We start from the raw sequence: 26,741 nt of genomic DNA, 5'->3' as shown, positions 1-26,741 counted from the left end.
GGTATCTAAATTAGGTCAGTGGCCTAGTTTCTTACCAGACAGTCTAGGCCTGTTTCCTATGTGCAAGTTAGAGACAGGAAAATTGTTGCAAATATCTGAAATTTAACGGATACCCATTCATCCAACTCAATTTCTTACATCCTAAGTGTGCTATTCCTTGAGACAGAAAGATGTAGAAAACACATCCTCCCCTTACACTCTAATGAAATGTAAATGCGATAGAGCATATAGTAAAAGATAATAAATATTGCTGCTGCTGCTGCTAAGTCGCTTCAATTGTGTCCGACTCTGTGTGACCCCATAGACGGCAGCCCACCAGGCTCCCCCGTCCATGGGATTCTCCAGGCAAGAACACTGGAGTGGGTTGCCATTTCCTTCTCCAAAAACTGAAAGTGAAAAGTGAAAGTGAAGTCGCTCAGTCATGTCCGACTCTTAGCGACCCCATGGACTGCAGCCTACCAGGCTCCTCTGTCCATGGATTTTCCAGGCAAGAGTACTGGAGTGGGGTGCCATTGCCTTCTCCTAATAAATATTATGATAGGGAAAATTAAAAAGTGCTATGGGTAATGTTGAATAAACTTCATCCTCAGTCTGTTACCATTCTGGTGAGTCTTCCCAAAGAAGTTAATGTCTTTGAAAAATAAAACTGCCATGAGAAAATCAGAGAAGTTGGATTGTGAAGAAACAGAACTATGTGAGAAAAGATACAAATATGGATTACAAATCCATATTACATTTTCAAACTACTGGATATAGCTGACAAAATGGATATGAGTTTGAACAAACTCTGGGAGGTGGTGGACAGGGAAGCCTAGTGTGCTTCAATCCATGTGGTCACAAAGAGTTGGACACAACTCAGGGACTAAACAAGAGTGTGTAGCCTGGCTTAACAAAAATATGTGTGCAAAACAGAACAGTGAACGTGAAAGTTGGATTGGGATAAAGGAACTGAAAACCTACAGAATGTTTGTACACCAAGGGACATCATTGGATTTATCCTAAAGAAGGTGAAAAACTAGGGAGACATTTAAAGCTGGAGGTGACATGATTTGATTTCTATTTGAAAAAAAAACAAACAAAAAACACTCATGTGGCAAGTAAAGGGTCATGTTGGGCATGGCTTGGGGAGGGTTTTAGAAAGAATGCAAATCACAAGGGAAATAATCAGTTTCTCCTGAGATAATACTCTTAATGGTTCCCTCTTTAATATGGCTTCTTTTATATGGCATCTGGTACCATCACTTCATGATAAACAGATGGGGAAAAATGGAAACAGTGACAGACTTTATTTTCTTAGGCTCCAAAATCACCATCGATGGAGCCTGCAGCCATGATATTAAAAGATATATGCTCCTCAGAAGAAAAGCTATGATGACCCTAGGTAGTGTATTAAAAAATACAGGGACATCACTTTGCCAATAAAGATCCATATAATCAAAGCTATGGTTTTTCCAGTAGACATATGTCTAGTAGACATTTTCCAGTAGACTGGTCTCTCCAGTAGAGATGTGAGAATTAGACCATAAATAAGGCTGAGCACTGAAGAAATGATGCTTTTGAATTGTGGTACTAGAGAAGACTCTCAAGAGTCCCTTAAACAGCAAGGAGATCCAATCAGTCTATTCTAAAGGAATTCAACCCTGAATATTCATTGGAAGGACTGATGCTGAAGCTTCAATATTTTGGCCACCTGATGCAAAGAGCCGACTCATTTGAAAAGATCCTGATGCTGGGAAAGATTGAAGGCAAAGAAGGGGACAAGAGAGGATAAGATGTTTGGATGACATCACCAACTCAACAGACATGAGTTTGAGCAAACTCTGGGAGATAGTGAAGGACAGGGAAGAATGGTGTGCTTCAGTCCACGGGTCGCAAAGAGACAGTCAAAACTGAGCCACTTAACAAGAGCTCTAATTATGGAGTGGGTCTCTGGCTTTCTCTAGCATCTCTCTCTTCAAAGTAGAAGTGCTTCAGGTAGACACCAAGATTCTGTTTGCAGAATCTTTTTAATCAGTTGTATCTTTTATCCAAGGTTGGCCCTTTGCTTCAGACCTGATGGATGTTCTCATTCCTTGCATTGGATTGAGAGGGCAGACAGCAAGTCATGCTGAGTATTCAGGTCAAGTATACTATTTGGCCTCCCTCTGAGAAAGGTGCTTTTGTTCAAGATGAATACAAACTCTGTGCTCACGCTAATTGTGCCCTACTATTTGTGACCCTTTGGACTGTAGCCCACAGGCTCCTCTGTCCATGGAATTTTCTAAACAAGAATAATGGAGTGGGTTGCCATTTCCTTCCCCAGGGACTCTTCCTCACCAGGGTATCAAACACGCTTCTCCTTTGTCTCCTGCATTGCAGGCAGATTCTTTACCCTCTGAGCCATCGGGGAAACCCTCCCAACTAGGTACTCTTAAAAATATTATCTATTTATTTAGGTAGATGATATTAAATAATGAATGATATTAGATAAGTAATATTATCTCTTTAGATGCTGCTGCTGCTAAGTCACATCAGTCGTTTCTGACTCTGTGCGACCCCGTAGACAGCAGCGCAACAGGCTCCCCCGTCCCTGGGATTCTCCAGGCAAGAACACTGGAGAGGGTTGCCATTTCCTTCTCCAATGCATGAAAGTGAAAAGTGAGAAGTCGCTCAGTCATCTCTCACTCTTAGTAACCCCATGGACTGTAGCCTCTAAGGCTCCTCCGTCCATGGGATTCTCCAGGCAAGAGTACTGGAGTGGGATGCCTTTAGATGACATCTCTTTAAATACATAGAGATGGGAGAGTTGTTGGAAATATCTGAACTTTCATAGATGCTTAGAAATCAAGTGGTTGATACTTATAGAAACATGGCTACTATGTGTTATACATTTGTTTCAACAACTAAACATAAAAAGAAGAAAGTAGGAATTGTATACAGGGCCACCACATCCAGTTACTTTTCAGGGGTTGCAACATTTTCCTTAGGACACTCGTTATATAGCCTGAGAGCAGATGCCATCACTGGTGGCACGTGGCAGAGTGATACTCTGTGTGATGAAGGATACTCAGGGTGATAAAGGACAAACTGAAGACCCTAAAGAGCAGATTCAATATTTTGGGTAGATGAAGGTTCCCACTTAGAAGATATAGCAGGTCAGATTCAGTGTGTTGAATAGAAAGAAGCTGGTGTCCAGGCAGGTCAAGACACAAGGAGAAAACAGAAATATAAATCCAAATATGTGCCAACACCCAGGTCCATATTATAAGCTTTCTCAGCGATCTTCCATACTCCAGACTTATACCAATATCCCCCCTCACTTGTCCTCACTCTAGTCAGCTCGGGAGACCTCTGAATTTCAACTGAACAAAGGCATTGTTTTCCATACACATTGGACTGTCTGAACTTTTGATGATATCCATATGAATATTTTGTTAGGCAGTTGGATCTTCAGGCCAGGCAGTCAGGAGAGAAATATCAATTGAAGTTAGACACTAGATACTTTTAAAAATTGAGGTAGTTAAAAACATGGAAATAAATGTGTTCTCACAGGTCTGTAGATTGTAGGGCTGCTGCTGCTAAGTCACTCCAGTCGTGTCCGACTCTGTGCAACCCCAGAGATGACAGCCCCCAAGGCTCCCCCATCCCTGGGATTCTCCAGGCAAGAACACTGGAGTGGGTTGCCATTGCCTTCTCCAATGCATGAAAGTGAAAAGTGAAAGTAAAGTTGCTCAGTCGTGTCTGACTCTTAGCGACCCCATGGACTGCAGCCTACCAGGCTCCTCCGTCCATGGGATTTTCCCAGCAAGAGTACTGGAGTAGGGTGCCATTGCCTTCTCCAAGATTGTAGGGCAGGAAGATTAAAAAAAAAAAATTGCCTATTCATCCTTTCCCTATGACTATGCTAGACTTCAACCTGTGGACAATTCAAACTAATAAATCGAAGGTCACTAGAAAAGTGATTGTCAATAAAGCTGGAAAAAAGTTATGAAGCCAGAATTTTTAAAAAAAGTTATCACACCTCTGTTTCAATGTTCACATCACAAGTGGGGAAAGTCAATGACTACTAACACCTCTGTTCATTCCAAAATGTAGATTTTTCTTAGGCTAGTGTGCTAGTTTAGAGCTGGTAATGTTCAGGAAGAAAGGGCAAATGCCAAAACTTGTGAAGCTGACTAGCCCCGTTACACTTTAATTTAGGCAACATTCCAAGCATAATAGACATCACATTAGCAAAATTCTTTTCTTGATTTCCCAGAATACATTTGCAACTCCTAATGGGCTGGATTATTCGGATTAGCAGGGATCAGACTACAAACTTTACAAAGCTTTTGTAAAGTAGGCCCAACCTGGAAGCTTAATAATTCATAATGCAAAATGTTTTGAATTTACACTTGAAAACGGCTATTGTGCGTAATGAAGCATGCATTACAGTACAATTTTATACCATTGTTCATACAAGAATGGATTACAACTGATTATAGCTGTATTGAAAATACAATTCTCCTCAATAAGACACAGTTCAGTGCCTGCATGGTGTGGGAAGAGGTCCATGAGAATGGGGCCAGGTGGACAAGACAGCTCAACCATGCTCATTACGCTGAAGGCTGAGAAATGAAACCAAACGACACAGTGACATATTTCCTGAACAATTCCCAAGCACTACAGTTTTAGGGGCCAATTTTTATTTTAGTTTTTCTTTTTTTTTTTTCCTTTAATTTAATCAAGATGCAGGGGTAGGGATCACACATCTCTTAGCCAGAGACATTCAATCATGCTGGTTATATCAAACACATAGGACTTTATTTTTATCTTTGGGAGGAGTTCCTCTGCCAGGAAGAAAGGTGATAAAGACATCAATGTGCATGCTATCTCTGTTTGTTTCCAAGGCAAACCATTCAATACCACAGTAATCCAAGTCTATGCCCGAACCAGTAACGCTGAAGAAGCTGAAGCTAAACGGTTCTATGAAGACTTCCAAGACCTTTTAGAACTAACACCAAAAAAATATGTCCTTTTCATTATAGGAGACTGGAATGCAAAAGTAGGAAGTCAAGAAACACCTGGGGTAATAGGTAAATTTGGCTTTGGAATATGGAATGAAGCAGGGCAAAGGCTAATAGAGCTTTGCCAAGAGAATGCACTGGACGTAGCAAACACCCTCTTCCAACAACACAAGAGAAGACTCTACACATGGACTTCACCAGATGGTCAACACTGAAATCAGTATTGGAGAAGTTCTACACAGTCAGCAAAAAAAAGACTGGGAGCTGACTGTGACTCAGATCATGAATGCCTTATTGTCAAATTCAGACTTAAATTGAAGAAAGTAGGGAAAACCACTAGACCATTCAGGTATGACCTAAATCAAATCCCTTATGATATACAGTGGAAGTGAGAAATAGATTTAAGGCACTAGATCTGATAGATAGAGTGCCTGATGAACTATGGACTGAGGTTCGTGACATTGTACAGGAGACAGGGATCAAGACCATCCCCATGGAAAAGAAATGCAAAAAAGCAAAATGGCTGTCTGGGGAGGCCTTACAAATAGCTGTGAAAAGAAGAGAAGTGAAAAGCAAAGGAGAAAAGGAAAGATATAAGCATCTGAATGCAGAGTTCCAAAGAATAGCACGGAGAAATAAGACAGCCTTCCTCAGCGATCAATGCAAAGAAATAGAGGAAAACAATAGAATGGGAAAGACTAGAGATATCTTCAAGAAAATTAGAGATACCAAGGGAATATTTCATGCAAAATGGGCTTAATAAAGGATAGAAATGGCATGGACCTAACAGAAGCAGTAGATATTAAGAAGAGGTGGCAAGAATACATAGATCAGATCAGATCAGTCACTCATCGTGTCCGACTCTTTGTGACCCCATGAAACGCAGCACACCAGGCCTCCCTGTCCATCACCAACTCCCAGAGTTCACTGAGACTCATGTCCATCGAGTCAGTGATGCCATCCAGCCATCTCATCCTCTGAGATGTGAAGAAGGCTGAGCACTGAAGAATTGATGCTTTGAACTGTGGTCTTGGAGAAGACGCTTCAGAGTCCCTTGGACTGCAAGGAGATCCAACCAGTCCATTCTGAAGGAGATCAGCCCTGGGATTTCTTTGGAAGGAATGATGCTAAAGCTGGAACTCCAGTACTTTGGCCACCTCATGTGGAGTTGACTCATTGGAAAAGACTGATACTGGGAGGGATTGGGGGTAAGAGGAGAAGGGGACGACAGAGGAAGAATGCATAGAAGAACTGTACAAAAAAGATCTTCACAACCAAGATACTCATGATGGTGTGGTCACTCACCTAGAGTCAGACTTCCTGGAATGTGAAGTCAAGTGGGCCTTAGAAAGCATCACTATAAATAAAGCTAATGGAGGTAATGGAATTCCAGTTGAGCTATTTCAAATCCTGAAAGACGATGCTGTGAAAGTGCTACCCTCTATATGCCAGCAAATTTGGAAAACTCAGCAGTGGCCACAGGACTGGAAAAAGTCAGTTTTCATTCCAATCCCAAAGAAAGGGAATGCCAAAGAATGCTCAAACTACCACAAAATTGCACTCATCTCACATGCTAGTAAAGTAATGCTCAAAATTCTCCCAGCCAGGCTTCAGCAATACGTGAACCATGAACTTCCGATTTTCAAGCTGGTTTTGGAAAAGGCTGAGGAACCAGAGATCAAGATGCCAAAATCTGCTGGACCATGGAAAAAGCAAGAGAGTTCCAGAAAAACATCTATTTCTGCTTTAATGAGTATGCCAAAGCCTTTGACTGTGTGAATCACAATAAACTGTGGAAAATTCTGGGAGAGATGGAAATACCAGACCACCTGAACTGCCTCTTGAGAAACCTACATGCAGGTCAGGAAGTAACAGATAGACCTGTACATGGAACAACAGACTGGTTCCAAATAGGAAAAGGAGTATGTTAAGGCTGTATTGTTACCCTGCTTATTTAAATTATATGCAGAGTACATCATGAGAAATACTGGGCTGGAAGAGGAACAAGCTGGAATCAAGATTGCCAGGAGAAATATCAATAACCTCAGATATGCAGATGACACCACCCTTATGGCAGAAACTGAAGAGGGACTAAAGAGCCTCTTGATGAAAGTGAAAGAGGAGAGTGAAAAAGTTGGCTTAAAGCTCAACATTCAGAAAACAAAGATCATGGCATCTGGTCCCGTCACTTCATGGGAAATAGATGGGGAAACAGTGGAAACAGTGTCAGACTTTATCTTTCTGGGCTCAAAAATCACTGCAGATGGTGATTGCAGCCATGAAATTGAAAGATGCTTACTCCTTGGAAGGAAAGTTATGACCAACCTAGATAGCATATTCAAAAGCAGAGACGTTACTTTGCCAACAAAGGGCTGTCTAGTCAAGGCTATGGTTTTTCCAGTGGTCATGTATGGATGTGAGAGTTGGACTGTGAAGAAAGCTGAGCACTGAAGAATTGATACTTTTGAAGTGTGGTGTTGGAGAAGACTTGAGAGTCCCCTGGACTACAAGCAGATCCAACCAGTCCACCCTAAAGGAGATCAGTCCTGTGTGTTCTTTGGAAGGACTGATGCTAAAGCTGAAACCCCAACACTTTGGCTACCTCATGCGAAGAGTTGTCTCACTGGAAAAGACTGATGATTGGAGGATTTGAGGGGAGGAGGAAAAGGGGAGGACAGAGGATGAGATGGCTGAATGGCATCACCAACTCAGTGGACGGTGATGGACAGGGAGGCCTGGCATGCTGCAATTCATGGGGTTGCAAAGAGTCAGACACGACTGAGTGACTGAACTGAACTGATACAAAACCAGTTACTAATGTTATGATTTTTTCAATGCTATAACATCATTTATTTTGATGTGAATATTATTGAATATTTAAAATATTATCTGGTCCCCTGAGTAACCAGTGGGTAAGCCTTAGGAAAAACTTCAAACAAACTTTTGTTTTTTGTGTCTTTCAGATCAGTTCAGTTCAGTAGCTCAGTCATGTCCAACTCTTTGCGACCCCATGAATCGCAGCATGCCAGGCCTCCCTGTCCATCACCAACTCCCGGAGTTCACTCAGACTCACGTCCATCAAGTCAGTGATGCCATCTAGCCATCTCATCCTCTGTTGTCCCCTTCTCCTCCTGCCCCCAATCCCTCCCAGCATCAGAGTCTTTTCCAATGAGTCAACTCTTCCCATGAGGTGGCCAAAGTACTGGAGTTTCAGCTTTAGCATCATTCCTTCCAAAGAAATCCCAGGGCTGATCTCCTTCAGAATGAACTGGTTGGATCTCCTTGCAGTCCAAGGGACTCTGAAGAGTCTTCTCCAACACCACAGTTCAAAAGCATCAATTCTTCAGCACTCAGCTTTCTTCACAGTCCAACTCTCACATCCATACATGACCACTGGAAAAACCATAGCCTTGACTAGACGAACCTTTGTTGGCAAAGTAATGTCTCTGCTTTTCAATATGCTACCTAGGTTGGTCATAACTTTTCTTCCAAGGAGTAAGCGTCTTTTAATTTCATGGCTGCAATCACCATCTGCGGTGATTTTTGAGCACAGAAAAATAAAGTGTGACACTGTTTCCACTGTTTCCCCATCCATTTCCCACGAAGTGGTGGGACCAGATGCCATGATCTTCGTTTTCTGAATGTTGAGTTTTAAGCCAACTTTTTCACTCTCCTCTTTCACCTTAATCAAGAGGCTTTTTAATTCCTCTTCAATTTCTGCCATAAGGGTGGTGTCATTGCATATCTGAGGTTATTGATATTTCTCCCAGCAATCTTGATTCCAGCTTGTGCTTCATCCAGCCCAGCGTTTCTCATGATGTACTCTGCATAGAAGTTAAATAAGCAGGGTGACAATATACAGCCTTGAGGTACTCCTTTTCCTATTTGGAACCAGTGTCTTTAGTCACCCAATATTTATTTCATGTTCAACTATGTGATATTAACATGGGAAAGGAATTATTGGCAGATGGAGTACTTGATGATGTTTTATTATTATCTGAGCCATGAAATATATTAAAATAAGAAATTTTAGATGCAATATATAGGAGAGATTTAAATTATCACATAGATGTAAGAGTTTAATTAGATTTCTCATTTTGTTATTTTTCCCCATTGACTTATGGATAGGAGCTTTGAAGATATGCCGATTTAGAGACAGTATCTTTTCATTTGAGACATAATTGACACACAACAATGTTCAAGTATAACACGTGCAATACATTAATTTGATGGATCTGAATTGCAATATGATTGCTATTGTAATGCTAGCTAACACTTCTATTGTGTCACCAAATGAGGTTCGTGACGTTGTACAGGAGACAGGGATCAAGACCATTCCCATAGAAAAGAAATGCAAAAAAGCAAAATGGCTGTCTGGGGAGGCCTTACAAATACCTGTGAATAGAAGAGAAGTGAAAAGCAAAGGAGAAAAGGAAAGATATAAAGATCTGAATGCAGAGTTCCAAAGAATAGCAAGAAGAGATAAGAAAGCCTTCTTCAGCAATCAATGCAAAGAAATAAAGGAAAACAACAGAATGGGAAAGACTAGGGATCTCTTCAAGGAAATCAGAGATACCAAAGGAAGATTTCATGCAAAGATGAGCTCGATAAAGGACAGAAATGGTATGGACCTAACAGAAGCAGAATATATTAAGAAGAGATGGCAACAATACACAGAAGAACTGTACAAAAAAGATCTTCACGACCCAGATAATCACGATGGTGTGATCACTGACCTAGAGCCAGACATCCTGGAATGTGAAGTCAAGTGGGCCTTAGAAAGCATCACTACGAACAAAGCTAGTGGAGGTGATAGAATTCCAGTTGAGCTATTCCAAATCCTGAAAGATGATGCTATGAAAATGCTGCACTCAATATGCCAGCAAATTTGGAAAACTCAGCAGTGGCCACAGGACTGGAAAAGGTCAGTTTTCATTCCAATCCCAAAGAAAGGCAATGCCAAAGAATGCTCTAACTACTGCACAATTGCACTCATCTCACACGCTAGTAAAGTAATGCTCAAAATTCTCCAAGCCAGGCTTCAGCAATATGTGAACCGTGAAATTCCTGATGTTCAAGCTGGTTTTAGAAAAGGCAGAGGAAACAGAGATCAAATTGCCAACATCCGCTGGATCATGGAAAAAGCAAGAGAGTTCCAGAAAAACATCTATTTCTGCTTTATTGCCTATGCCAAAGCCTTTGACTGTGTCGATCACAATAAACTGTGGGAAATTCTGAAAGAGATGGGAATACTAGACCACCTGATCTGCCTCTTGAGAAATTTGTATGCAGGTCAGAAGCAACAGTTAGAACTGGACATGGAACAACAGACTGGTTCCAAATAGGAAAAGGAGTTCGTCAAGGCTGTATATTGTCAACCTGTTTATTTAACTTCTATGCAGAGTACATCATGAGAAACGCTGGACTGGAAGAAACACAAGCTGGAATCAAGATTGCCAGGAGAAATATCAATAACCTCAGATATGCAGATGACACCACCCTTATGGCAGAAACTGAAGAGGGACTAAAGAGCCTCTTGATGAAAGTGAAAGTGGAGAGTGAAAAAGTTGGCTTAAAGCTCAACATTCAGAAAACTAAGATCATGGCATCCGGCCCCATCACTTCATGGGAAATGGATGGGGAAACAGTGGAAACAGTGTCAGACTTTATTTTTCTGGGCTCCAAAATCACTACAGATGGTGACTGCAGCCATGAAATTAAAAGAGGCTTACTCCTTGGAAGGAAAGTTATGACCAACCAAGATAGCATATTCAAAAGCAGAGATATTACTTTGCCAACAAAGGTTCTTCTAGTCAAGGCTATGGTTTTTCCAGTGGTCATGTATGGATGTGAGAGTTGGACTGTGAAGAAGGCTGAGCGCAGAAGAATTGATGGTTTTGAAGTGTGGTGTTGGAGAAGACTCTTCAGAGTCCCTTGGACTGCAAGGAGATCCAACCAGTCCATTCTGAAGGAGATCAGCCCTGGGATTTCTTTGGAAGGAATGATGCTAAAGCTGAAACTCCAGTACTTTGGCCACCTCATGGGAAGAGTTGACTCATTGGAAAAGACTCTGATGCTGGGAGGGATTGGGGGCAGGAGGAGAAGGGGACGACAGAGGATGAGATGGCTAGATGGCATCACTGACTTGATGGGTGTCAGTCTGGGTGAACTCCGAGAGTTGGTGATGGACAGGGAGGCCTGGCATGCTGCAATTCATGGGTTCGCAAAGAGTCGACACGACTGAGTGACTGATTTGATCTGAATTATCATTTATTTTTGTTTTTTCAGTGAATAAATTATAGTCTCTTAGAAAGTTTAATGTCATAATACAGTTTTGTTATCTATAATCACTGTTCTGAAATCTCCAGAACTTATTACTAGTTGCAATAGTTACTATACTCTTAAATGATATCTCTCCCATTCACCCACCTCTTTCTATATATATTTGTGTATATGTGTACATGTTTATATCTATATCCATGGATAATAATATGATCATTAACATCAACATATATTAAACTTTTTTACTTTGTTATAACTTTCTTAACACAAGAAACAAATGTTAACTTTGGAAAAGGCACCAAGCAGGGTAAGGTCAGATGGATTGAAAAATTATAGCTGTGAGGTATTTTCCAGGAACCCAAAGATTACACTTTTTTTTGGTAACTTTTCAATTCTGTCTCTGCAGACAAAGGTCCATGAAATTAAAAGGTGCTTGCTCCTTGGAAGAAAAGCTACGACCAACCTAGACAGCATATTATACAGCAGAGAGAGTACTTTGTCAGTAAAGGTCCATCTAGTCAAGGCTATGGTTTTTCCAGTGGTCATGTATGAATGTGAGAGTTGGACTATAAAGAAAGCTGAGCACTGAAGACATGACACTTTTGAACTGTGGTGTTGGAGAAGACTCTTGAGAGTCCCTTGGACTGCAAGGAGATCCAACTAGTCCATCCTAAAGGAAATCAGTCCTGAATGCTCATTAGAAGGACTGATGCTGAAGCTGAAGCTCCAATATTTTGACCACCTAATGCAAAGAACTGACTCAATGGAAAAGCTCCCTGATGCTTGGAATGATTGAAGGCAGGAGGAGAAGGGGACAACAGAGGATGAGATGGTTGGGTAGCATCACCAGCTCAATGGACATGAGTTTGACCAAGCTCCAGGTGTTGGTGATGGACAGGGAAGTCTGGCATGCTGCAATCCATGGGATCACAAAGAGTTGGACACAAATGAGTGACTGATCTGAACTGAATTCTATCTTATCTCATGGTGGACTTGCATAAATACTGAGTGTACCATGATAAACAATATAGTATCTGCTTATTGATGAAAAGCACATTTTGCTCAATTCTTCAGCCTATAAGAAGAAGAATAGGAAAAAAAGAAAAAAAAAAGACTTTCCCATGGATCATTGAGGATTTGAGTTCTGACTAGATTCTTTTGAGTCTCATCTCATTGCTGAGCTATTTTGCTATCCTAAGTGCTGTGTGTGCTCAGTGATGCCTGACTTTGTAACCCCATGGACTGTAGCTCACCAGGCTCCTCTGCCCATGGGATTTCCCAGGCAAGAATATTGAAGTGGGTTTCCACATTCTTCTCCAGGGATCTTCCAAACACAGGTTACAAATCCTAAGATTTTTATAACCAAATAGAATTTGGTGTCAGATAACTAGAAGTATCTTTTGTATAATACCATTAAAACGTGTGTGTGTGTGTGTGTGTGTGTGTTTTAAGCCACTTCACCTGTGTCTGACCCTTTGAGACCTTTTGTACTATACCCCACCAGGCTCCTCTGCTCATGGGATTCTCCAGGCAAGAATACTGGAGTGGGTTGCCATGTCCTTCTCCAGGGAATTCTCCCTAACCCAGGGACTGTACCAATGTCTCATATGTATCCTGCACTGGCAGGCAGGTTCTTTACCACAAGCACCATCTAGAAAGCCCTCATTATCTATCTATCATCTATCTATTGATCTATCTATCTATATAAAATCCTTAGATTATATAAAGTGAAAGTGAAGTCTCTCAGTCGTGTCTGACTCTTTTCCCCAAGGACTGTAGACTACCAGGTTCCTGTACATGGAATTCTCTAGGCAAGAACACTGGAGTGGGTGGCCATTTCCTTCTCCAATATTATATAAATCCTTATATTAATTACAAGGTATTGGATAGCTCAGCAGGTAAAGAATCCACCTGCAATTCAAGAGACAAAAAAGAAAGTGTTCCATCCCTGGGTAGGGAAGATCCCTTGGAAAATGAAATGGCAACCCACTCCAGTATTCTTGCCTGAAAAATCCCATGTACAGAGGAGCCTGGTGGGCAACAGTCTATGGGGTGGCAAAGAGTTGAACACAACCAAGTAATGAAGCACACAGCACATGTTTCATATGTTTTTGTTTTGTCCTCAATGGTCTTTTGTTTCTGTTGATGTGTAAAGGGAATATTCTGTTGAAAGTGAATGGAAGCATAGGCTTAGTAAATCTCTATTTCCATACTAAGCTTTTATAAGGGAACTCCCTGTCTTGTCATTTGGTGAAAGAGGCTCATTTTGGTTTATGTGTGCTTTGGATTCAACGTTGGTTGGGTCATTGATCATCTCTCCTATTTTAGTCTCTGCTTCTTTAGGAATCTTGAGATACCATGTACAAGCACACACAATTTGAACAAAAGAAATAGCCTCTTTCTTAGTGGCCAAAGTTTTTGTCCATGTCAAAGCAGCAAAGTCTCCCAAGAGCTCTTACTTCATATATAGTATTGTAATATAATCCTAACTTTTTGCACTCTAGAGAAAATAGGAAACAAAGCACCAAACACTTAAAAGTCAGCTTCCTGAATGGATGTGCTGAGTTCTCATAATTCCAAGAGAGTCTCGAAGACTCTATAACCTTCTGATAAGTCAGATGCCACTTTGCACATGTGTCTCTCTTCCTACTCCACTTAACCTACACAACTCATTTAATATTTCTTCTATGTCTTCTGTTCCTTCTCATGTCCTTTTAAATGAGCTATGCTTCTTTGGAAATTTGTCAGAAGAAAATTAAATTGTAAAATTGCTGGACAAAAGGTGATCTACAGCATTTGAATTAAAACCTTGATCAAGAGCCAAGTTAAGAATTATAATGAAGGGCTTTCCTATACCTCAGAAAAGTCACTACAGAATGCAAGATTTTGCTAGATAATTATTGCCCTTAAGTACAGATCAGTGCCAACCAGTTCAGCTAATTGTTAGTTGAGTTAATTTTTTAAAGGCAACAGAATAAGAAAGACTGTAGCATTGGCTAAGAAATTGGCAAGTAGGAAAGAGTATAGCATTGACTTAGAAATTGGCATCTACATCAGTAGCTGCTTATATATCACTATGTAAGTCTGAATTTTCTTTATTATTATTGTTATTTTATTTATTTATTTATTATTATTATTATTATTTGCTTTACAATATTGTATTGGTTTTGCCATACATCAACGAGGTGGATGAAACTGGAGCCTATTATACAGAGTGAAGTAAGCCAGAAAGAAAAACACCAATACAGTATACTAATGCATGTATATGGAATTTAGAAAGATGGTAACGACAACCCTGTATGCGAGACAGCAAAAGAGACACAGATGTATAGAACAGTCTTTGGACTCTTTGGGAGAGGGAGGGTGGGATGATTTTGGAGAATGGCATTAAAACATGTAAGTCTGAATTTTCTTTCAAGAATGGTGCAAATGCCGTCTCTTCTGAGACACACTGTGAACCTGCGGGATCACTAGTTCCCTTCTTCTGTCCCTAAAGCTTTATGTAGACGTGGAACAGTTAAACAGAGAACCCCATGAGTTGTTGTTGCCAAACCGGACACTTAAGGCCATGCAGAGACTACAAGATCGCCAAAGATGCTTTCCAAAAGAGAATCTCTTGCTGCATTGAACTCTAATCCTGAAGATATTCTAGTTGCCAAGTTATTAGAGAACAAATATCCCTTTCAATACCATGATAAAGTCAATAGGCATGTACATAGAAGGAACAAAAATGCCAGACAGCTTAAAATATATCTGGAAAAAAATAAACCCAGAGACAGTTCTTTCAGTGATATTTGGATTAGGGTTTTCACACATTCTTGGAGAAGGAGAATAAAAACGATTCTTTTCTGAATGCTTCTGAATGTAACTGTATCATTACATTTAAGCTAAATGAATGATAATAAACTGCTGGTGGCCATTGCAAATTGTAGAATCAACTGTTCTCAAATTACATACATGTGTTTGTCATAAATCTCAAGTTTAATATCTTCATTAATTGCAAAGAGACACCTAGCTTTGAACCTTACGTGACTTGCATGACTTCCAAGAAGAGCATGTGTGCTTAGTTGCTCAGTTGTTTCTGACTCTTTTTGACCCTTTGGACTGTAGTCTGCCAGGCTCCTCTGTCCACAGGATTTTTCAGGTAAGAATACTGGAATGAATGGTCACTTCCTCTTCCATGGGATCTTCCTGATCCAGAGATCAAACCCATGTCTACTGAATCTCCTGTGTCTCCTGCATCGCAGACAGATTCTCGACCTACTGAGCCATCAGGGAAGTCCAAGAAGAGTACGGTAGAAGAATTATTAAAGAAGAATTTTAATTCTGAATTATCCTGTTTCTTGCTGGATATGCTAAGCAACACATCAACATGTCATTTTATTATGGCACTTACCATTGTGTTATGACTACACATAACTTTCTTATTAAATTATTTATTGTAGCTATATTATGTACTTTTAATTATGTATGTAAGAGAAAGTACCCAACTTAGGCCAAAGATAGAAGCCATTGCCTTGACCAGAGACAGACATACAAATTAGGTCAACAAGTCGTTCCACCAAGATTGCGGACTTCAGATGGATTAAATATACTTGTCTTTTTCTTAGCTCCAAATGTGAAAGTTAAAGCTCATGTCATTTGTCCTGAGTTCGAAGTTTCTGTTTGTTTGTTTGCTTAAAGTCTTTTTGAACTGAGCAAACCAATTAAAAGAAAGTATGGGGAGAACCCCATGAACAGCATGAAAAGGCAAAAAGATAGGACACTGAAAGATGAACTCCCCAAGTCAGTAGGTGTGAAATATGCTACTGGAGATCAGTGGAGACATAACTCCAGAAAGAATGAAGAGATGGAGCCAAAGCAAATACAACACCCAGTTGTGGATGCGACTGGTGATGGAAATAAAGTCTGATGCTGTAAAGAGCATTATTACATAAGAACCTGAAATGTTAGGTCCATGAGTCAAGGAATATTGGAAGTGGTCACATAGGAGATGGCAAGAATGAACATCAATATTTTAGGAATCAGCGAACTAAAATGGACTGCAATGGGTGAATTTAACTCAGATGGCCATTACATCTACTACTGCGGGCAGGAATCCCTTAGAAGAAATGGAGTAGCACTCATAGTCAACAAAAGGGTCTAAAATGCAGTACTTGCCTGCAATCTCAAAAATGACACAACGGTCTCTGTTTGTATCCAAGGCAAACCATTCAATATCACAGTAATCCAAGTCTATGCCCCAATCAGTAATGCTGAAGGAGCTGAAGTTGAATGCTTCTATGAAGACCTACAAGACCTTTTAGACCTAACACCCCAAAAAGATGTCCTTTTCATTATAGGGGACTGGAATGCAAAAGAAGGAAGTCAAGAAACACCTAGAGTAACAGGCAGTTTGGCTTTGGAGTACAGAAAGAAGCAGGGCAGACTCATAGAGTTTTGCCAAGAGAACGCACTGATCACAGCAAACACCCTCTTTCAACAACACAAGAGAAGACTCTACACATGGACATCACCAGATGGTCAATACTGAAATCAGATTGTTATGTTCTTTGCAGCCAAAGATGGAGAAACTCTACACAGTCAGCAAAGACAAGACTGGGATCTGACTGTGGCTCAGACCATGAACTCCTTATTGCCAAATTCAGACTTAAATTGAAGAAAGAAAAACACTAGACCATTGATGTATGACCTAAATCAAATTCCTTATGATTATATAGTGGAAGTGAGAAATAAATTAAAGGGACTAGATCTGATAGACAGAGTGCCTGATGAGTTATGGATGGAGGTTTGTGACACTGTACAGGAGACAGAGATCAAACCATCCCCAAGAAAAAGAAATGCAAAAAAGCAAACTGGCTGTCTGGGGAGGCCTTACAAATAGCTGAGAAAAGAAGAGAAGAAAAAGCAAAGGAGAAAAGGAAAGATACACCCATTTGAATGCAGAGTTCCAAAGAATAGCAAGGAGAGATAAGAAAGCCTTCCTCAATGACCAGTCCAAAGAAATGGAGGAAAACAAAAGAATGGGAAAGACTAGAGATCTCTTCAAGAAAATTAGAGATACCAAGGGAGCATTTCATGCAAAGATGGGCTCGATAAAGGACAGAAATGGTATGGACCTAACAGAAGCAGAAGATATTAAGAAGAGGTGGCAAGAATACACAGAAGTACTGTACAAAAAAGATCTTCATGACCAAGATAATCACGATGGTGTGATCACTCACCTAGAGCCAGACATACTGGAAAGTGAAGTCTAGCGGGCCTTAGAAAGCATAACTATGAACAAAGCTAGTGGAGGTGATGGAATTCCAGCTGAGCTATTTCAAATCCTAAAATATGATGCTGTGAAAGTGCTTCAGTCAATATGCCAGCAAATTTGGAAAATGCAGCAGTGGCCATAGGACTCGAAAAAGGTCAGTTTTCATTCCAATCACAAAGAAAGGAAATGGGAAAGAATGTTCAAACTACCGCACAAGTGCACTCATCTCACACGCTAGCAAAGTAATGCTCAAAATTCTCCCAGCATGGCTTCAACAGTACATGAAGTGTGAACTTCCAGCTGTTCAAGCTGGTTATAGAAAAGGCAGAGGAACTAGAGATCAAATTGCCAACATCTGTTGGGTCACTGAAAATGCAAGAGAGTTCTAGAAAAAGCATCTACTTCTGCTTTATTGACTATGCCAAAGCCTTTGACTGTGTGGATCACAATAAACTGTGGAAAATTCTGAAAGAGATGGGAATATCAGACCACCTGACCTGCCTCTTGAGAAACCTGTATACAGGTCAGGAAGCAAAAGATAGAACTGGACATGGAACAACAGACTGGTCCCGAATAGGAAAAGGGAGTCCATCAAGGCTGTATATTGTCACCCTGCTTATTTAACTTCTATGCAGAGTACATCATGAGAAATGCTGGTCTGGATGAAGCACAATCTGGAATCAAGATTGCTGGGAGAATATGCAGATGATACCACCCTTATGGCAGAAAGTGAAAAGGAACTAAACAGCCTCTTGATGAAAGTGAAAGAGGAGAGTGAAAATGTTGGCTTAAAGCTCACCATTCAGAAAACTAGGATCATGGCAACTGGTCCCATCATTTCATGGGAAATAGAGGGGGAACAATGGCTGACTTTATTTTTTTTAATTTTTTTTGACTCGAAAATCACTGCAGACCATGGGTTGGGAAGTTCCCCTGGAGAAGGAAATGTCAACCCACTCGAGTACTATTGCCTGGAAGATCCTATGGACAGAGGAGCCTGGTAGGCTACACTACATGGGGTCGCAAAGAGTCGGATATGACCAAGGGATTTCACCTTCACTTTCACTAATTGGAAGGAAAGTTATGATCAACCTAGACAGCATATTCAAAAGCAGAGATATTACTTTGCCAACAAAGGTCTGTCTAGTCAAGGCTATGGTTTTTCCAGTAGTCATGTATGGATGTGAGAGTTGGACTATAAAGATGGCTGAGTGCTGAAGAATTGATGCTTTTGAACTGTGGTGTTGGAGAAGACTCTTGAGAGTCCCTTGGACTGCAAGGAGATCCAACCAGTCCATCCTAAAGGAAATCAGCCCAGATGTTCTTTGGAAAGACTGATGCTGAAGCTGAAACTCCAATCTTTTGGCCACCTGATGCCAAGAGCTGACTCATTGGAAAAGACCCTAATGCTGGGAAAGTTTGAAGGTGAAAGAAAAAGAGGGTGACATAGAATGAGATGATTGGATGGTATCACCAACTGAATGGACATGAGTTTGGGTAAATTCCGGGAGTTGGTGATGGACAGGGAGGCCTGACGTGCTTCAGTCCATGGCATTGCAAAGAGTCAGACATGACAGAATGCCTGAGCTGAACTGAAGTGAACTGATAGGGGAAAACCAAGGCTAGTAACAGGTACACAAAATCCTAAAAGATTTTTTCTTAAGGATTATATCATTCCTATCTTTGGGTATCATGAGACTCCAAAAATCTTAGTTTAAGGTGTGTTCCTCTTACTTTTAACCATAAAATTCCTAAATAATAAAAGAAGTGACAGTGAAGTGAAAATGTTAGTTGCTCTGTCATGTCCAACTCTTCGTGACCTCATGGACGATAGCCCACCAGGTTCCTCTCTCCATGGAATTCTCCAGGCAAGAGCACTGGAGTGGTTTGTCATATCCTTCTCTGGGGGATCTTCCTGACCCAGGGATCAAACCCAGGTCTCCTGAACTGGCAGACAGATTCTTTACTGTCCGAGCCACCAGGGAAGCTCCAATATGAGGACTGGGTGGGGATAAACAGAGACTTTCCAGTTAGAACTCACAAGGTTATAAATATATCCTCTTCACATGAGTTTATATAAAAATGTTTCTAACTAGAAAATTGATGAGCAGCTCATGGAAATCCAAGAACAGAAATCCTAATATAGGTAGGTTATGTGACAACAGAAAGGAAACTAAAATATCATCAGGCAGCCCTCCCTAGGAGGATAATTTCTCATGGCACCTGTGTGTCTTTCTGTACATTGAATCCCCTTTCCTTTCTCTATCAGTTTGCTAACTATTTATGGCCCCTGCTCTACTAAACTGTTGGATTGGCTATGGTCTCCCTAAGGCACCAAATCACTTGCTTGTACCTGATACCAGGAATAACAGGAACACAACAACAGCAACAGCTTACACATACAGCACTTAGCACTCTCCTGGCATCCTTTATGGTGGAGACACAGAAACATGACCGAGGCTCCACACATCATGCAAATCCGCCAGAAACCAGTTACAAGAAAGAACAGGGGAATCCATTCTGCAATCCATTTTGATGAGGATTGTAGGGAAATTCCCCCTGGTCCTATTCAGCATTTTCTGTTTCCAATTGCAGTTCCAGGGACAGCGTCAGCTGATGATAGAATGGAGGGAACAGGTGGTGGTATCTGTGCCTCACAAAGTACACAGCAGGCAGGTCTTCATGGGCAAATTCTACCACATGATTAAAAGCTCCTCTAACCTAGAGGTGTCGGTCCTGGTTTACAGAGTCACTCCCAGAGTGCGTGTATATTACCTGGCCTTTGTCATAATTCCCTTAGATTGCCTAGATGTGGTTGCTTTCTGCTTGGACGTGCAGTGCTGATCATTACAAGTGCCCTTAGGCCAAGAGTTGGCAAACTTTATTGTGAGTGGTCAGAGAGTAAATATTTTAGGCTTTGCAGGTCACGCGCAGGCAGATTCTTTGTTATCATTGCTGTCGGTGACTGGCTGTGCTGAGTGCGTGTTTTGTTTTCTACAACCTTCTGTTCATGTGTTACACGCTGAAAATAGTTTGCAGTTTACAATCTCTGCTCTAAGCGCGATGTGCTGCTGCTCCTTACCTCAGCGTCTTACTTACTCAATTTCAGGTTGCAGAGAAATTGATTTCATGTTATCACCAGAGCAAGCTCTTCCTAAAGATGACTTCACAAGCAGAGGAAGGACTCTGAGGCCAAGAGTGCTTACTTGTTTAAGTGCATCACCCAGGGAAAACTTGGGCTTTTCCCAGCCTGACTACCTCTAATGACCCAAAGTGAGTTTATCCTGGACATCACGTGATGCTTTTGGTCCCCAAGCATGTGACTCTCCTTTTGGGACAGAAGCGGAATAACCAGTCATATAAACTTTGAACATACTTATCCTATCTTTTAAACTAATGAAATAATCCTCAAAGGCCACATTTAGAATTTAGTATTACGTCCATTGGGTTGGCTAAAAAGTTTGTTTGGATGTAAGATGCTACAGAAAAACTGGAACAAACTTTCTGACCAACCCAATATTTTATGTAAATGGACATGAAAGCAAGCCTAATCAAGGAAGTTATAAAATAGAATAGAACAGAAAATAAACAAGAACGAAAAAACAAATTGTACTAGCCAGGGGAAGTTATTAGTGGCAATTAACTCTAAAACTTTTCTTCCAAGGAATAAGCGGCTTTTAATTTCATGGCTGCGGTCATCATCTGCAGTGATTTAGGAGTCGCAAAAAATAAAGTCTGCCACTGTTTCCACTGTTTCCCCACCTGTTTGCCATGAAGTGATGGGACCGGTTGCCATGATCCTAGTTTTCTGAATGTTGAGCTTTAAGCCAACTTTTTCACTCTCTTCTTTCACTTTCATCAAGAGGCTCTTTAGTTCTTCTTCACTTTCTGCCATAAGAGTGGTGTCCTCTGAGTGTCTAAGGTTATTGATATTTCTCCCAGCAATCTTGATTCCAACTTATGCTTCATCTAGCCCAGCATTTCTCATGATGTACTCTGAATAAGTTAAATAAGGAGGGTAACAGTATACAGCCTTGATGAACTCCTTTTCTGATTTGGAACCAGTCTGTTGTTACACATCCAGTTCTAACTCTTGCTTCCTGACCTGGCTACAGATTTTTCAAGAGGCAGATCAGGTGGTCTGGTATTTTCATATCTTCAAGAATTTTCCACAGTTTGTTGTGATCCACATAGTCAAAGGCTTTGACATAGTCAATAAAGCAGAAATAGATGTTTTTCTGGAACTGTTCTTGCTTTCTTGATGATCCAACAGATGTTGGCAATTTGATCACTTACTCCTTGGAAGAAAAGTTATGACCAACCTAGATAGCATACTAAAAAGCAGATATATTACTTTGCCAACAAAGATCCATCTAGTCAAAGCTATGTTTTTTCCAGTGGTCATGTATGGATGTGAGATTTGGACTATAAAGATGGCTGAGTGCTGAAGAATTGATGCTTTTGAACTGTGGTGTTGGAGAAGACTCTTGAGAGTCCCTTGGACGGCAAGGCAATCCAACCAGTCCATCCTAAAGGAGATCAGTCCTGAGTGTTTATTGGAAGGACTGATGATGAAGCTGAAACTCCAATACTTTGGCCACCTGATGCGAAGAGCTGACTCATTGGAAAAGACCCTGATGCTCTGAAAGACTGAAGGCAGGAGTAGATGGGAATGAGTGGATGAGATGGTTGGATGGCATTACTGACTCAATGGACATGAGTTTGAGTAAGCTGAAGGAGTTGGTGATGGACAGGGAGACCTGGTGTGCTGCAGTCCATGGGGTCACAAATAGTCGGACATGACTGAACTGAACTGAACTCTAAAACATAGATGCATAAACAGATAAGGAACAAGCGAGCAAATAAATTAACAAAACTCCAGAAAGTTTCCAGATTGTTGAAGCCTGACTCTAGCTTCTTTTCGCTAATCTTGCTTTCACCTCAACACCTAGCCCGAGGGGTCTCAATCTTCCTCTGTCACCAGTCAGGCTGATCTGGGCTTGGGTGCTAGCGAGCACCACCCAGTTGTTGTCCTTCAGCAGGGCGTGGGCAGCATGGGCACAATTAGTCGTATCCATTGCAAGAAGGATATTATGGAGAAGGAGTTTAGGAAGAGATGATGTAATGCCCAGTACCAAATCAACCAAATCAAAACAAGCCCATCTTGCTTACAGAGACTCAATTAAGCTAGCCAGACCATGGTGGCAAAGTGCAACTTGACATAGTAAATACTGTAATTAGTTAGTTCACTGACATTAAATTATATTTGATTTTGTGTTGCAAATTACAGTCATTCTTTTGTTTCTTAAATGAATAGAGAAGTATAGTTTATAGTTAGGAACAGCCAAGAAAGAAAGATGGTTGATTATCCTCTATGAGAATCTGTAAGATGCCTCTCTGGTCATCTTTGATACTGAAAAATTCTACATTTAGCCTTTTTTCCCCCAGTAGTTGAACTCCCTAATGGGAACAGGCTTCTGCCATCCCTTGTCAGCATTCAAGCTAAACTAGAGAACAATGTTCTTTCAGGTGTTTAAAATTGGACACAGCAGAGGTCTTTAATTGCCATGTCCATCATTCACATTTGATTATTACACGTTTCCCTGAATGAGGCTGGATTTAACTTAATCTTAGTCATTTAACAGGAATGCTAGCATTTTACACATTTGTGGTTTAGATTTCCAATAATTTTGCAATATTATGAGTGTGAAAACCTCCAATGATGCCTAGTTAGTTTTCAGAAGAATCTGCAGGGCTTGAGGAGTAATATGAAAATCATAAAAAAAAAAAATATTAGGGGTGGAATGATTGTTTCTGTTTGATTTCAACACCTTTCATCTGAATCCTGTTGTATTTAAATGTTCTGGGAATTATTTCAATAAAAGAAGAAAGAAAAAGAAAAGAATTTAGCCCAGAAGGTTAACTCTAAGCATATCAAAATTATTTAAGTGAAATGGAGGAATATAAGTATGCTAATATTTGAAGCAGTTGTAATGAAGTAGCTAAAAAAAAAAATCTGTCTGCTCAGGTTCAAATCCTTGCTTTGCCGCTTAATAGGTCTACAACCTGAGCCAAAGTACTAAAAACCATACAGATGAATGTATAAGAGACCAGGTTTGCTGGTTAATTTGGGGAGAGAATGTGTACTTCAGCAAGTGCCCATATGATTTCAAGTACTTAGTGCTAACTCGCTTCAGTCGTGTCTGACTCTTGGGACCCTATGAACTGTAGTCTGACAGGCCCCTGTTTCCATCAGATTCTGCAGGCAAGAATACTGGAGTGGGTTGCCATTCCTCTTCCAAGGGATGTTCCTGACCCAGGGATTGAACCCTTGTCTCTTGCGTCTCCTGTATTGGCAGGAGGATTCTTTACCACTGAGCTACCTGGGAAGCCAGGTGATTGCTAAATATTTACTATTAATAAGATCATGTTTTGGATTGCTAGCAATGACTTCGGATTTTGGTTCCCTCTTACTACTTGTTCAGTTACTAAGTAGGGTCTGACTCTTAGTAACCCCATGAATTGCAGCATACCAGGCTTCCCTGTCCTTTACTATCACCCAGAGTGTGCTCAAACCCATGTCCATTGAGTTGATGACGCCATCCAGCCATTTCATCCTCTGTCGTCCCCTTCTCCTCCCGCCCTCAATCTTTCCCAGCATCAGGGTCTTTTTCAATGAGTCAGCTCCTTGCATAAGGTGGCCAAGGTATTGGAGCTTCAGCTTCAGCGTCAGTCCTTTCAATGAATATTCAGGACTGATTTCCTTTAGGATGGACTTGTTGGATCTCCTTGCAGCCCAGGGGACTCTCAAGAGTCTTCTCTAACACCACAGTTCAAAAGCATCAATTCTTCAGTGCTCAGCCTTCTTTATGGTCCATCTCTCACATCCACACATGACTACTGGCCTTGACTAGACGGACCTTTGTCAGCAAAGGTGTGTCTCCACTTGAGTGATTGTCCTAGTCATCTTGGGTGGCCATAACAAGGCACCATACTTTGAGGTGGCTCAAAATACATAAATTTATTTTCTCATGGTTCTGGAGGCTGGAAATCCCAGGTCCAGTGTGGATAGGGTTGTTTTCTCTGAAGGCCTCTCACTGGCTTGCAGATAGCTGCTTTCCTGACTGTGTCCTCAGATGGCCTTTTCTCTGAGCATATCCATGCCTGGGTTTCTCTTTCTTTCTCCTCTTTCTTGAAAGGACACCAATGATATAGGGTTACGCTCAAATCTTGTGATCAATTTCAGCTGTAATTATCAACATAAAGGCCCTAGCTCTAAATACAGTCATAGGAGGAACTACAAATCTGACATATAGATTGTGTGTGTGTCAGGGTGGGTGGAGTAGGGGTGGAAGGTAGGTCACAGTCAGTCCATCACAGGGACCTGGGCCAAGTTTCTTTAAACCACAGATGCTTCATCTTGATGAGGAAAATAAAGCTATTGTGAGGATAAATATAAATAACTGGCCAGTTCCCAGAAAAGTGGCACAGGTGTGGGAACGTGACCTATTCACAAACAGCCCTTCCGTCTGGCCAAACTTTGAGTTCAGAAGCCATCACTAGGCAAATCTGACTAGGAGAAAGTTAACCTGACCTTGAGAACTACTGTTTTCCTGTGGGTCAAGCAACAGAATGAAGATCTCTCAGAGTATAAGAGAAGAAATGGAGTAGAGCAAACCTCTAAAATACTAACACAGTGACTACAAGAATTCCTCTGTGTTCACCCATCTTTAGAGTTGTAAATGTGAGAGAAAACATTAATTGGGAAGATATGTCAAGTAGCATTTGCATGTTTTATCATTCAATAAAAAATCAAAATACTCCTATATTCTTCAAATAAAGCATACTATGAACACTTGTTAAAAAAAGTCAGTTTTAAGATACCTTACAACTATTTCAATACAGAAAGTACATTGGATTAAATGTGCATGTTGAAAATGTTAATCGTTACTGTTGCTTAGTCTCTAAGTAGGGTCCTATTGTTATGCAATCCCATGGATGATAGCCCTTCAGCCTCCTCTGTCCACAGGATTTCCCAGGCAAGACATACTCGAGTGGGTTGCCATTTCCTTCTCCATGGGATCTTCCTGATCCAGGGATCGAACCTATGTCGGTTGCATTGAATTCAGATTCTTTATCACTTGTTGCAAATAATTCATTGATTCTTTACCTCTGAGCCTGCAGGGAAGCCTGAAAATGTTAATAGACACACAGAAAGTTTCATGTATAGAAATAAATCAGTAAGATTTCCAATAGAGAGACTGTGACTATGAAGGGTCTGTTTTATGATATCCATTAACTACTACCATTATTATTATTTGTCCATGCTAGTATATAGACTTAGCAGCAGCAATGGCAGCAGCAGCAGCAGCAGAAGTATATAACCAGATGGAGGAAAACCATATCTATTATATTTTTATTGAAGTAAAATTGCTGAAGCTGAAGGTCCAATAATTTGGCTACCTGATGAGAAGAGATGATTCATTGAAAGAGACCCTGATGCTGGGAAAGACTGAGGGCAAGAGGAGAAGGGGACAGCAGAGGATGAGATGGCTGGATGGCATCGACAATACAATGGACATGATTATAAGCAAACTGCATGATAAAGTGAAGGACAAGGAAGCCTGGTGTGCTGTCATTCATGGGGCTTCAAAGAGTAAGAGACAACTTAGAGACTGAACAGCAATGTAATTGCTTTACAATATTGTGTCAGTTTCTGCTGTACAGTGAAGTGAATCAGCTATATACATACATGTATCCCCTCCCACTTGAACCTCTCTCCCACCCTTCAAGGTCATCACCAAGATGAGCTCTCTGTGCTATTCAGCAGGTTCCCACTGGGCATCTATCTTACATAGTGTCATGTATATGTCAATCCTAATCTCCCAATTCATCCCATCTTCCCCTTTCCCTAATTCCACGTTTGGTCTCTATGTCTGTGTCTCTCTTCCTGCCCTGTAAATAGTTTCATCTATACCATTTTTCTAGATTTCACATATATGCATCAATACACAATATTTACTTTTCTCTTTCTTTCTTTATTCTGTATGGCATACTCTAGGTCCATCCACAACTCTACAAATGACCCAAATGAAATTGGGCCTTTTTTATGACTGAGTAATATTCCATTGTATATATGTTCCATGCTTACTCCTTGGAAGGAAAGTTATGACCAACCTAGACAGCATATTCAAAAGCAGAGACATCACTTTGCC

The 26,741-nt window shown here is 40.8% G+C and overlaps 1 pseudogene; it reads left to right on the top strand.

Moving 5' to 3' along the window:
- Positions 1 to 26,741, top strand: part of LOC147363888 (zinc finger CCHC-type and RNA-binding motif-containing protein 1-like) — a 77,022-nt pseudogene that overhangs the window by 40,589 nt on the left and 9,692 nt on the right.

Source organism: Bos grunniens, chromosome 10, assembly GCF_055505025.1.
Source record: "Bos grunniens cultivar Pamir isolate PY7600 chromosome 10, Bosgru_T2T1.0, whole genome shotgun sequence".
NCBI classification, from domain to species: domain Eukaryota; kingdom Metazoa; phylum Chordata; class Mammalia; order Artiodactyla; family Bovidae; genus Bos; species Bos grunniens.
The sequence above is the reverse complement of the archived record's forward strand: the minus strand, read 5'-3'. Positions and strand labels throughout refer to the sequence as shown.